The sequence below is a fragment of the Nicotiana attenuata genome, chromosome 9, assembly GCF_001879085.1.
Source record: "Nicotiana attenuata strain UT chromosome 9, NIATTr2, whole genome shotgun sequence".
NCBI classification, from domain to species: domain Eukaryota; kingdom Viridiplantae; phylum Streptophyta; class Magnoliopsida; order Solanales; family Solanaceae; genus Nicotiana; species Nicotiana attenuata.
The window spans coordinates 5,746,387-5,760,169 of NC_031997.1; positions in this window are offsets into that span (position 1 = coordinate 5,746,387).

Consider the following 13,783-nt stretch of genomic DNA (forward strand, 5'->3'; position numbering starts at 1 on the left):
ACTCTAATTCTTACAATACCGCCATGACGGAAGAGATGTGTAGAAATTCATAAACAATTGCCGAATCAACAAATCATTGGGTCTATACTCCTGACAATACCCATCACCTCATTCTGAACCAAATAATGGTCTTAGCTCCTTAATATACTTCATATAGTCAGATTGCACTTATCTTAAATCCGATGATCTCGTCTCACCCAGTACGAACTGCTCAGGCAGTAAGCCACCCCGGACATAAAATCAAAAGTCTCATATGATGCCACCATGTGCCAATAGGCTACCAATTCGAACGCGATACAATGAAAACGAACTCTGAAAAGGAATCCAATTACCCCGCTCGCGAATCATACATGCGACGCGGTCGACATAATTAAACAAACAGCCCGCTCGCGAATCATACATGCGACGCGGGCAGACAGCTAATATGAGCTTTCCTCATAAAAATAGGAAACAAAACACATAAAAACATATACGGGGAACTGTACTCCGCATCACCCTGTTGCGGCGCGCAACCCGATCCAAACAACATAACCATGGCGGCATGCCACCCGATCCACCTATAAAACTCACATAAGGAGATGCACACCGAGCTAGATTGCTCGTTTTAATAAAATGCCGAATATCGGTCACAAGCACGCTAGGTGCATAATACCATCCCTGGGGAGACATATAGTGCCACAAGTTACAAACTCCAGCACAACTAAGGTGTGATATACAATTTGAATCTCAAGAGCCATTTTGCTCATATAACATCATTTCTACGCGGAACCTCAACACATAAGAAATATACCAAGCCATCTCACAACTCACACGGCGCAATGTATCATTACATGAAATAGATGATGACAAAATAACACCCCGACTACTCCTCCATTAAGGAGCGCTGTGTTGAAATGAACATATCTGGCATGATATAGAGACCATATTTACATTTAAATCCATCCACCAACCTCAAGTCGACCCTGATCGTACCAAACTAGGCAAATGACCCTTCAAAGGTCCATACTAACTTCCCTTTTCTCATAACACACAAGAACAACTATCACAACAGGAGAAATCCTCCGCAGTCCACAACCCAATAAACTGAGTGCCCTCCAGGCATCTATTCTCAAATCAACGATATCATCACAACCTTCATACTTGGTTTAAGTCTTTAATCAATCCAGTGACTACCTGCCACACTTATACAATCTTCCTGTGGGACACACTCCCACAACTTACCATAACAAATAACTGGGTCGTATCTCCAAACCACCGGCCGCACTAACGCTGAAAAGCGATCAAGAATCATTAACCAGGATGCAAAGCCCTTTTTACAAAACACCAATCTTAGGTGACGCTGAAGACAATACCAACTTACCTTAAACATCGAAACTTCTTTCCTGCTCATCCGAGCTCGTGACATCCTTGTCGACACCGAACTGCTACCTTGATCTTCACTTCAAATTCCATACCACTCACTGCACCCAACATGCCAATAGACGATAGAACTCGTTTTTCATCATAGCTTCGGAACCACTGTTAGATTAACACTTCATCATATAAAACGTTACACTTAACTCACTTCAAGAGGACCATAGCAACACACAGGTGCATTCTCATGACCGTAGAATATGCAAATCTCTAAGTAGTGGTCTAAACCACCATAGCCCTTCCGGGATCCACCTCTACATAACAGGCCACAACGGTAAATACTTTCTGAATAACACTAACTACGACGGCCGACAAGCCTCGTACGCACCGTCACAATTCCCTTGCATAACTTGATCACGCTGAAAGAACCAATCATTACCAGCAACATGCCAATTCGACTATGGCTAACCAATCCCTCTTCTTCCAATTTGTCCTTGATTGCCATAGAAACAATGATAACCCCATTCAACACTTAACACACTCCATCCGCACTCTTCCCGAGTGACCCTGAATCACGAGACCATGCTGTCTCCAATCCCACGTACCATTTCGTACCTCCCAATTGCTACATCGCAAGTCAAATCATCATAGAACATTTTGTGCCTCTTCTCATAGGCTTCTATCAAGCTTGATTCTTAACCGTACCTATAGGCTCGAAACCATTAGGCATCACACTTTATCTTTTGAATTCACTAGGACCGTTGTTGAGAGCCACCCGCTCTGACTTGGCCCCGAATATAATCAATTCCATAAATCTTCTAGCACATGAATATCCTATTGGTGAAGCACCTGGCAGAATCATTCCCTTGGAACCCGCATCTTTACAAAGCACAATCCTGAATCCTTCCCCAAGTCTGAACATGGGCTAATAAGGCCAACGATAGCCCACCTTTAATAATTCCTTTGCTCAAAGTACCACCTATGTTCTTTTCCCGTAGCTGAGATAACCCATCAATATGCTAAAAATCAGAAACCCCGCAAGTAATTAACCATGCAACCCCATCATAGGCGGTGGGACTCTCCCACTTAGCTCGAAGCCACTATTACACAACTCTGGAATTTACTAGGATTCTTAATCTCCTATTGACATAACCTTGCGCAATCAACCACCGAAATTCTCGATATCTTACTGTAGAAACCCCCTTTTTATACTCTGAATCATCAACAACATTCGCACGACCGATCCCTTCGCTGAATAACCCATAGAATTCTTCGCAGAAGCCTCGCCAACCACGCGACCGCTAAACTGCTCACAGGAATAACCCACCTGTGGAAGTCACTCCCCGACATCTCCCAACGCTGCTGCATGGGGTACAATCACTATGGCATCAATAACCCATCCTGAGTCCGAGCTCTCTCTCCAGCTGCACGAGTCCATTCAACCCTTGTGGACATCAATTAAATGTGCGGCAACATTCTTCCAATTCAAGGTTATGTTGTATCCTTCTTCATTCAAGCAGCTCCTTCCCGTTATATCAAATCTCCTGCCGCATAATAGTCCATACTCCAAATTAAATCTGTAGACCTCAATCACCAAATTACTAAAATTCGCAAGTCATCCCAGACTCTCCTTAAGGCGCATAGTCATCCTACCCCAATGCCCATATGCAACCCCGTCACTCTCCCACTTTGGCAAAACTCGTCCCTTTAATCGACTACTCGACCTTTGCCTCTTATACTTGGCCTTCCAGAAATTTTAGCCACCGCCTGACACTTCCCACATGCCTTTCCTCATCCTTTACTGCTCAGTTTCTGTCTTAAATAAAATCTATCTTCGTGGCACTTGAACCCACAATTGCTGCTAACTTTACACATTTCGGAAGATCATCTTTCTCATACCGTCGACATTAGAAACACTGATTCAACCCTGAACTACCGCACCCTGCGATATCTGACAGCCGCATTTTCGATACTATCTCACAATAGCTTGCCCCAAAGGCGAATTGCAGAAGATCATAACACCGGCGAACTTGGTACGTTAAATTAGGACAACGACACCCCATCATAGAAGAAAGCTCCACCACGCTTGCAAATACCAAGACTCATTACTCCGCCAGCCCACATCTGACCATTCTTACTCCGATTGCCTTTCCCCTGCCGGGAATAAAAAAAACTGATTCTCTAGATTATGCACTGAGTAAACCTCCCTTCAAGTCATATACCGCCCTGACACGTAGGCAAATGTCCTACCATCATATCAATACTGCGGAACAATAGTTCATAAGTATCATGGCAACTTGTGCCTAGCCTCGGAGCCCTCAGAGGTATCGCTACTGGGCTGAAACAATAAGATATCCTACTACAAAGCGACGATAATAATTCGATCAGCTATACCAGGAGAAACATCCCGTATCACATCTTAATTACCATTACAGTTCTTCATTTCTCGATTTATAACAAGCGGTTTGCGTCGCGTAAGATTGAGTAGGAATGAATTAAAGGCACACGCCCCCAAGGATCAAGTCGCACGATAAGGAATCAAGAAGGGAAGTACTCCAAATAGTCCTGCAGCCTCCCGAGGATAAGTACAGACGTCTCCGTACCGATCCGCAAGACTCTATTAGACTTGCTCATGACTTGTGAGACCCTAGGAACCTAGTGCTCTGATACCATGTTGTCACGACCCAAAATCCACTAAGGGTCGTGGTGGCACCGGACACCGCTGTCAGGCAAGCCAACTAAAATACCTAATTAGATTCCAATTTTAACAATTTTGAAAATCAAGATTTTCCTCCCAATTTCATAGGTAGAAAGGATAAGTGCTTCAATTCAAAGTAAATAATGAGCAATTAATATAAAGTATTTCAAAATCCATCCCAGAACCCGGTGTCACAAGTGCATGAGCAATTTCTAAGAAATAATATAATACAACAACCATACGAAATATAATAGTGGACAGGAAATAAATACAGATAACTGGAAGAGACTCTGCTGGCTGCGGGTCGCCTCAAGAAGTGCAGCTCACCCAAGTCTTCGTATCAACCATGCTGCTACGCCCAGTAGGCCGCTAGAGTTACATATACCTGTGCAACAAAAATGCACAGAAGTGTAGTATGAGTACGAAAACAACGTGTACCCAATGAGTATCCTGCCTAATCTCGAAGAAGTAGAGACGAGATGGTCGACTTTGACACTTACTAAGGGTCCAATAATGTGATGTCAATAAAACATTAAATCGCGGATTTCTATAAACACGATTTTAATCCAATAGTAGGAAACAAGTGAACAATTATTTTCTTTTATAGGAAATTTTCAAAATTCCTTTTCATTATTTATCCAAATATTCTCAAGCCATGAAGAAACAATATCAACTTTAATAAGTTCAAGGCAGCAATACAAGCATGCGCAAATCATGCCGAGGCGTACGGCCCGCTCCAACAGAAAATAAACTGTGCACTGCCGAGGGTCGAACGGCGCGAACCATAGATGCATCTATTACCCCGCTCGCGAACTATTCATGCGATGCGGTCAACATAAAATAAACAATCACCCTGCTCGCAAACCATACATGCGACGCAGGTACACGTAGAAATACATGCTCAGATAGCCAATTAAGAATTCATCGGGGAATATTTATTCAAATAAAAGCCACTTTCTCTTTTAACAATTTAAGAAAAGAAGTTCAATCTTTTTTGAAATTTATTTATTAATTCGATGTGGCTTAAGCAATTCGAGCTGTCAATAAGTTTACAATTAATCCAAGTATAGCATGCTTTTGGGTCCTAGACTACCCGGACAATAGCACAATAGTAGCTGGGCACGGACTCTCGCCACCTCGTACGTATGCAGCCCCCACAAATAGGAGCACATAACCAATTAACTTACCTATGGGGACAAATCCCTCTTACAAGGTTAGAAAGGAGACTCACCTCGCCCCGAAGATCCATGACCGGCATTCCACGCCTTTCCGAAGACTCGAGTTGATGCAAAATGCTCCAAAACTAGCCAATAATTATGCAAATCCATTAATATACGTTCAATGTCTTATTACAATCCAGTTTATAGCAATTCCTAACCCCGATCGAAAAGTTGACAAAATTTTCCTTAGGCCCACGTGCCCGGATTCCGAAATTTTTCGAAGATAAAGTTTACCCATGAGCTCACGAACTTAAATATATGATTTCCTCTTAATTCCATACCCAAAATCGTGGTCAAATTTCAAGAATATCAATTTTTTAGGTTTTCCCTCAAAACCCAAGTTTTCTACAAATTTCAATGTCTAAATCCATATATAAACCTTGTATTTAACTCCAAACCAGTAGAAATCACTTACCTTATGCTTGGTGATGAAATTGACACTCCAAAGTTGCTTCAAAATCGGCTCCCATGGAAGATATGGAGTGAAAATGAGCCAAAACTAGATTTTAAAAGAATACTGCCCAGGCGACCCTTCTATGCGATTGCAAACACAGCCCAGCGATCGCATAGGCCAACTCTGCTGCCTCCCTAATTCATTCTGTGCGATCGCGACACCAACACTGCGATCGCATAAGCCCCAGCCTTCCTCCTCTGCGATTGCATTGCACCTCCTGCGATCGCATAGGGTAAACTCCAGCTCCCTCAACTCTTGCTCTACGCGATCGCAGACCCTCTCTCGTGATCGCATAAAGTAAAAATCTGCTGCACTTATACCAGAAAGCCAGCAATTCTCACAAGGCAAAAATCGATCCGTTGAGCATCCGAAATACGCCCGAGGCCCCCGGGACCTCAATCAAACCTACCAACCAATCCTAAAACACATTACGGACTTACTCGAGGCCTCAAATCATATCAAACAATGCTAAAACCATGAATTACACCCCAATTCAAGCTTTATGAACTTTGAAATTTCGAACTTCTACATTCGATGTCGAAACCTATCAAATCACGTCCGGTTGACCCCAAATTTTGCACACAAGTCATATTCGACATTACGGACCTACTCCAACTATCGGAATCTGATTCCGACCCCGATATCAAAAATTCCACGTCCGGTCAAACTTCTCAAAAACCTTCAAATTTCTATCTTTAGCCAAATGACATCAAAATGACCTACGGACCTCTGAATTCCCTTTCGATCACGCTCCCAACTCCAGAATCACCATACGGAGCTATTCCTAGGCTCGGAATCCCAAACGGACATCGATAACACTGATATGCACTTCAAGCCAAGCTTGTGAAATTTCTTCCAAAATACTAACTTCCACAATAGGCGCCAAAACGCTCTCGGGTTATCCAAAACCCGAACCGGGCATACGCCCAAGTGTGAAATCACCATACGAACCTACTGGAACCTTCAGATCCCGATTCCGAGGTCGTTTACTCAAAAATCCAATCCTAGGTAATTCTTTCAACTTTAAGCTTCCGAAATGAGAATTCTCTTTCCAAATCAACTCCGAACTTCCCGAAATTCAATTCCGACCACGCGTACAAGTCATAATACCTGAAATGAAGTTGCGCATGGCCTCAGACTGCTGAACGACGTGCTAGGTCTCAAAACGACCGGTCGGATCGTTACAATGCCCTTAAAAATGATAGTATTATTGAACTACCCTTCGTCGTCCATGGGCACCTTCCCTTATATTATATATATATATATATATATATATATATATATATATATATATATATATATATATATATATATATATATATATATAAGCATGAATAAAATATCGGATTACAAAAATAACCTTTTAATATTAAGCATAATAACTCACAATAAAAGGACATAATCGAAATTATAGACATTAGTCTTGTAATCCTATTAGTTTTCGGATATAATACTACACGTTAGAAATCTTGTATGATTAACTTTAGAAATTCTATTAGTATAATTATTTTCGGGCATAAATATTTAATATTGCATCTTAGCATGTAAACCTAATAAATTTAGGAACGTGCTAGATTTTCTATTAGTATAATCACTTTCGGGATATAGACATACTTTTAGCATAATTATCCATAGCAAAAAGTACCCTCCATTATACACAAAAAGTCTAACGTACAATGGAGTTATAGTGGTATATTTCACGTGATCTATAACAATATAAATAAAAATAAATTTTTAATCATGTAATCCTATTACTTGGATATATTTCTTAAAAACTCGTATTACTAATTTAATTTGAAACGTATTATAATGTTCTATTACTAATATAATTTGATAATGCATTATATTGTTCAAATCCATTTAGAAAAAAGAGAATTTATATCTATCTATATCTCCTATATTATTATAAAAATACGAATATAATATTGATAGACCGAAATAGCCATAAAATATTAAACAGGAGAACTCATAAGGAAATGACATAACTGTAATAACTTATTTTTTGGACTATAATACCTTCTATGTTAATTTCTTAAATATTTAAGATTTTAAAATTAAATAAATTTTGTCTATTACATTCTTACTAAAAATATTTAGGAAGGCTTAATAAAATTAATTTCATAAAAATCTTCGGTATTGGCAATACATTCTCACTCAATAATGTTCAACACCAAGAAATGATAAAATTAATATTAAATTGAATGTATAAAACGTTGAAATTGAGAAAAAAATATCCCTATAATATTTTTATACTATATTTGAACTGTTTTCCTACTCAAATAGTTTTTTCTTATCAATTTTTCGTGTAATATTGTCAATTATTAAACAACTAAGAAAATATTTACGAATATAAAGTGAGAAAGAGAAAGAAAAATGGTTGGTAAGAGTCAATAGCACTAATGATTCTGCAAATATAAAGATCTAAAAGTGGACCCTTTGAAAATAAAATTTATGGTGGATAAAATTATAACTAAGATTAAATATTCAAAACAAGAGATGAACTAATATTGAGAATCTAATCAACATAAATAAATTATTTTTTATGTTAAGACCAAATAATTAAATCTTTCAATTAATTATTTAGCAAGAGAATCCAATTCAATTATTTTTAAATTCATCATATGAGTAAAATTATTTTTCAAGTTAAAAAAAATCTTAGGGTACATAAATTTACTCCATAAAAAGAGCATTACAGATTAAAAAAACTAGATCACAAAGTAAAAAGGGTTAGTATAGTATTAAGAATCACACGTCCATACAAGTGTTTGGGCACAATCAAAGCTAAATCTTGAACGAGAACAAGACTATATTATAAAGAGTCGACTCTGGTATAGCGGGATTATCTTTTATAGATGCCTCCAGCGGAATCGAAATAATTTTTGTATGTCATGCATTACTTGCAAATATCATATCATAAGGTATGGTACTGTTAGCAATAATAACAAGTGGCGTACCAACAACGATTTCATTGTGAGGTCATTCACTTTAGATTTGATATACCACTTCAAACAACTAAAATAATCGGCACAAATATAACAAAGCAGAGCAATGATGCTAAATTTAAAAGGAAAGCATAATTGATAATATGGGATGAAGCGCTTATGGCTAAGTGTCAACTGATCAAAACAATGCCCGAAGTTCTAGAGATATATTGAATATCAATGAACCGTTTGGTGAGAAACTAATGGTTTGGGAGGTAATTTCTGTCAATTACTACCAGTAGTACCTATAAATAATTATTTGCCGTGTTGGTCAATGTGAAAATCCATCCATAAAAATATTAAAAACATATTCAACTTGCATATATGAACGGAACGTTAGACTATATGTTACGTGAAATATATTTCGGAACTTGTATCATTTAATTTGAAAATGTATTATATTGTTCAAATTCATTTAGAAACAAGAGAGCATATGTATTATTAAAACACATGAATATAATATTGATAGACCAAAATAGCCCTAAAATATTAAACATAAAAACTCATAGGGAAAGGGCATAATTGTAATAATTTATTTTTTTGTAATACAATAACTTATATGTTAATTTTTTTAATATTTACAATTTTAAAATTAATACAATCTTGTCTATTGAATTCTTATTAAAAATATGTAGGAAGATTTAATAAAATCAATTTCATAAGAATCCTCCATATTCGTAATACATTACCACTCTATAATATTCAATACAAAAAAAAAAGGTAATGCTAAACAGACTGCATAAAGCATTAAATTGAGAAAAAAATCCTCACGATAATATATTATTATATTATATTTAAATTGCTTGCTTCCCTACTCAAATAATATTTTTCTATTATTAATTTTTGTGTAACATAGAAAAATATCTCAATTGTTAAAGAACAACTAAATATTTTTTTTAAGAATATAAATGTGTGAGAAAAGAAAGAAAAAGGTTGGTAAGAGCCAATACCTCTAATGATTTTGCAAATATAAAGATCTAAAAGTGGAATATCATCGATCTGTTTACTCTTTGAAAATAAAATTTATGGTGGATAAAATTATAATCATGGTTAAATATTCAAACATGAGGAGAATTACTATTAAGAATCTAAATCAACAGAAAATAAATTAAATTTTATGTTAAAACCAAATAATCAAAATTTTCAATTAATTATTTAGCAAGAGAATCCAATTAAATTATTTTTTAAATTCATCATATGAGTAAAATCCAAATAATTGAAATATCTGTCACAAATATAACAAATCAGAGCAATAATGCTAAATTTATAAGGAAAGCAAAAGTGATAATATGGGATTAAGCTCTTTTGGCTAAGCGTCAAATGATCGAAACAATCGCCTAGAGTTTTAGAGATATGTTGGGATATCGGTGAACTGTTTGGTGGAAAAGTAATAGTTTGGGAGGTGATTTCTGTCAAGTAATCAGTAGTATCAAAATTGACCAAAGCAGAAACTATAAAAGCTAGCTTGCCAAAATTATACTTAAGGCCTCAAATGAAAAATATTCAAATGACAAGAAATATAAAAGTAAGAACAGATTCAACATTCAATGACTTCTTGCTTCGTAATGGAAACGAAGAAGAGCATTGAATAAAAGATGATTTGGTTCTTCTAGAACATTTGGTTATCAATCCCAATGGTAAAAGTAATGCATTTAATAAGGAAAATATTTTTATCATTAGATTAAAACGCAATTTGTGCAAATTACATGGTAAAATTGAAGAGATATCTTAGCTAGCAGAAATGAATATGTTGATCAACTAAATAAAAGGTTGATTGCTATGTTTTATGGTAAAACAAAATATTTTTCAGCTTTGACTCAGCAGAACATGATACCAACAATACCTACCAAGAAGAATAATTAAATACTTTAATACCAAATGGCCTTCTACTGTACATGTTTGTTGTCAAGTTCATTATTTCTTACATATGTTAGTGTCACGACCCAAAATCCACTATGGGTCGTAATGGCGCCGGACACCGTTGTCAGGCAAGCCAACTAAATATTTAATTAAACTCCAATTTTAACAATTTTTGAAAAGACCAAGATTTTTCCTTTAAATTTCCTAAGTACAAAAGTAGCTGCTTCATTTCAAATTAAATAATAGCAACCAATACAAAACATTTCAAAACCATCCCAGAACCCGGTCTCACAAGTGATGAGCGTCTACTGATAAGGATATCAAATACAATACAACTTCTGTCCGGAATACAATGGACAAAAAGAAAATACAATTTACTAGAAGGGACTTTACAAGCTGCGGGCCGCCTCGCATACTGCAACTCACCTAGTCCCCGAATTATCCGTGCTGCTATCTAGAGTAACATATACCTGTGCAATAAAAATGCACATAAGTGTAGTATGAGTACGTAGTCAACGTGTACTCAGTGAGTATCCCGCCTAACCTCGAAGGGGTAGAGACGAGATGGTCAACCTGGACATTCACTAGCGGTCCAATAATAATACAATAAATGTGTGAGGAAATCATAGATTTATATAGCATGTTCTATTTCATAAAGCTGTAAAACAGGTAAACACCTTTTAACAATTAACAACGATTTTCAAGATTTACTCTCCTTTATCTTATCAATTTATATCAAGCCACGAAGGGCAAGTTTCATCATTTAACATTCCTCATGCATCAATATACAAAAATATCATGCGCAAGTCATACCGAGGCGACGGCCCGATCCAACAGAAAATAAATGTGCACTTGCCGAGGGTCGACGGCGCGCCTATAGATGCATCTATTTCCCCGCTCGCGAATTAATCATGCGACGCGGTCAACATAAAATAAACACATACCCTGCTCGCGAATCATACATGCGACGCAGGTACACATAGAGATACATGCTCAATCAATCAAGTAAGAACTTATCAGGGAGTGTTTATCATAATATATCCAACTTTCTTTTAACAAATTTTTAAGAAGTAAGGTTAAATCCCTTTAGAAATTCATTTACAAATTCCATGTGATATAAGCAATTTAAGCTGTCAAAGAATTTAAAAATAATCCAAGTATTCATGCTTTTGGGTCCTAGCTACCCGGACAATAGCATAATAGTAGCTACGCACGGACTCTCGTCACCTCGTGCGTACGTAGCCCCCACAAATAGGAGCACATAACCAACTAATTCACCTATGGGGACGTTTCCCCCTCACAAGGTTAGAAAGGAGACTCACCTCGCTCCGAAGACTCATAACCGGCATTCTACATATTGGGAAAGAAAAAGAAAGAAGATGTTACAGTAGTTGAATCAAGAGCTTAGCCCAGGGGCCCATCACCATATTACAACCAAACTCGACCCCAACCCCAAACCTATCCCCGAGCTCCACATAATCCACCTCAGTATTATCCTCCGAACAATGTCCGGTCATATGTCCAACCATCAGGTCACTCCCTATGGCGAGCACCAGCGCCGCATAATGCCTCCTTGCCTTCACAACATTTTCGAGCACCCAACAACCCTCAAAAACAGGGGCAGGGAAGAGAACAGAGGAAAGGAAATAGTTTCACGCCAATTGGGGAGTCCTACACGAGCTTGTTTGAAAAGTTAAGGCATTCTGGCTTGATGGAGCCGCTCCTCGGCTATACTCCAGACCCACATGCAAAAGGCTTTGATCCTACTGTACGATGCATGTACCACTCTAATGTCCAAGGGCATAGCATTGAAGATCATCATTCTTTGAAAAGGGAAATAGAAAGAATGATTCAGGAAGGGGTAATTGTGATCAATGACAGTGACAAGGAGCATGTAAATCCTCTTGGGAACTTGCTGAATGAAGTTAATGATACTGAAGTTGTTAATATTGATGTGGAACCCAGTGGCTAAGATGCAGCGCTTGGTAATTGGAAAGATGCTCCATTTTTTGGCTAGCTGAAGAGGAGTCTTGATGGCTTAGTTTGGTGTCATTTCTGTTGCCCGGGTTATTTCAGGGTTGTAATCCGGATATTGTCTTGTGACTCAAACCCTTCTATCCTTTCATCATGTCTAGTTCCTTTAGTCATTCAGTGTTATCTAGGTTTGTTTTAGGATTGGACCCCAGTTTATGTAGTTTGTTTTGTTGTTTAAACCCTTTCACCGTCAGTCTAATGCAATTCTCTGTTTCCTGCCATTTTGTTTAGTTTTCTTCTCCTTTTACAATTCTTTTAATGTTGGTTCTGGTGACATGACATGCACGCATAATTCTCAGCCTGGTTTTTAAAAGTCAGTATAGTAATGAAGCAATGAAAATATGTTGAAGATGTAAGGACATTCGAGGGCAATACGTAAGGGCATTTTGAGAGCACTTTGAGCCCAAATTGTGTGAAACTGGGGCAGACGGAACATAAAGAAATATTGTTGAAATGCATCATGCCACATCGATTTGAAACCAAAGGCAAGTTTGCCCCCAAGTCTACATGGGCCGTTCATGGTACCGAGATTGTTGTCCAATGGGGCTGGGTAATTGACAAATGTAGAAGGCAAATGTGTGGATATGGTTAGTAATTCCGGTGCAAGCAAAAGATGTTACGTATGTTTTCCTCAGCTTGTTTAATTGTGTAGTTTGTACTTGGCATGTTTGGAGATTGGAATGACGAAGGCATTTTGTTCTGCTATCCAAACACTTTGTCCTTTGTTACCCCTTTGAGCCTCAGTTATATTCTTGCACACCCCTCTTTCGGAATCAATAATAAAACTCGTAAGCCCGAGCGGGGAAAAAAAGTGGAGAAACAAGAGAAAATAGTGAAAAGAAAAAAGAAGAGAAAAGAAAAAAAGAAAAGAAAAGAAAAGAAAAGGAAAGAAAAAAACAAGAGAAAGAAAAAGAAAAGAAAAGAAAAAAACAAGAGAAAAGAAAAAGACAAGAAAAGAAAAGAGAAGGAAAAGGAAAGAAATGAAAAGAAAGAAAAGGAAAAGTGGAAGAAAAGGAAAGATCGCAACAACGAAGTAATTCTATGACCTGAACTACGTTTGACTTGATCCCGAAAGGGTACGTAGACAGCCTCTCTCTGAGGTTCAGTCACACCGAAATAAAAGTCCAAAGTCCCCAAGGAAGAAATTGGGGCAGAAGTTGTGGTTGTTGTGGGAAATCTGATT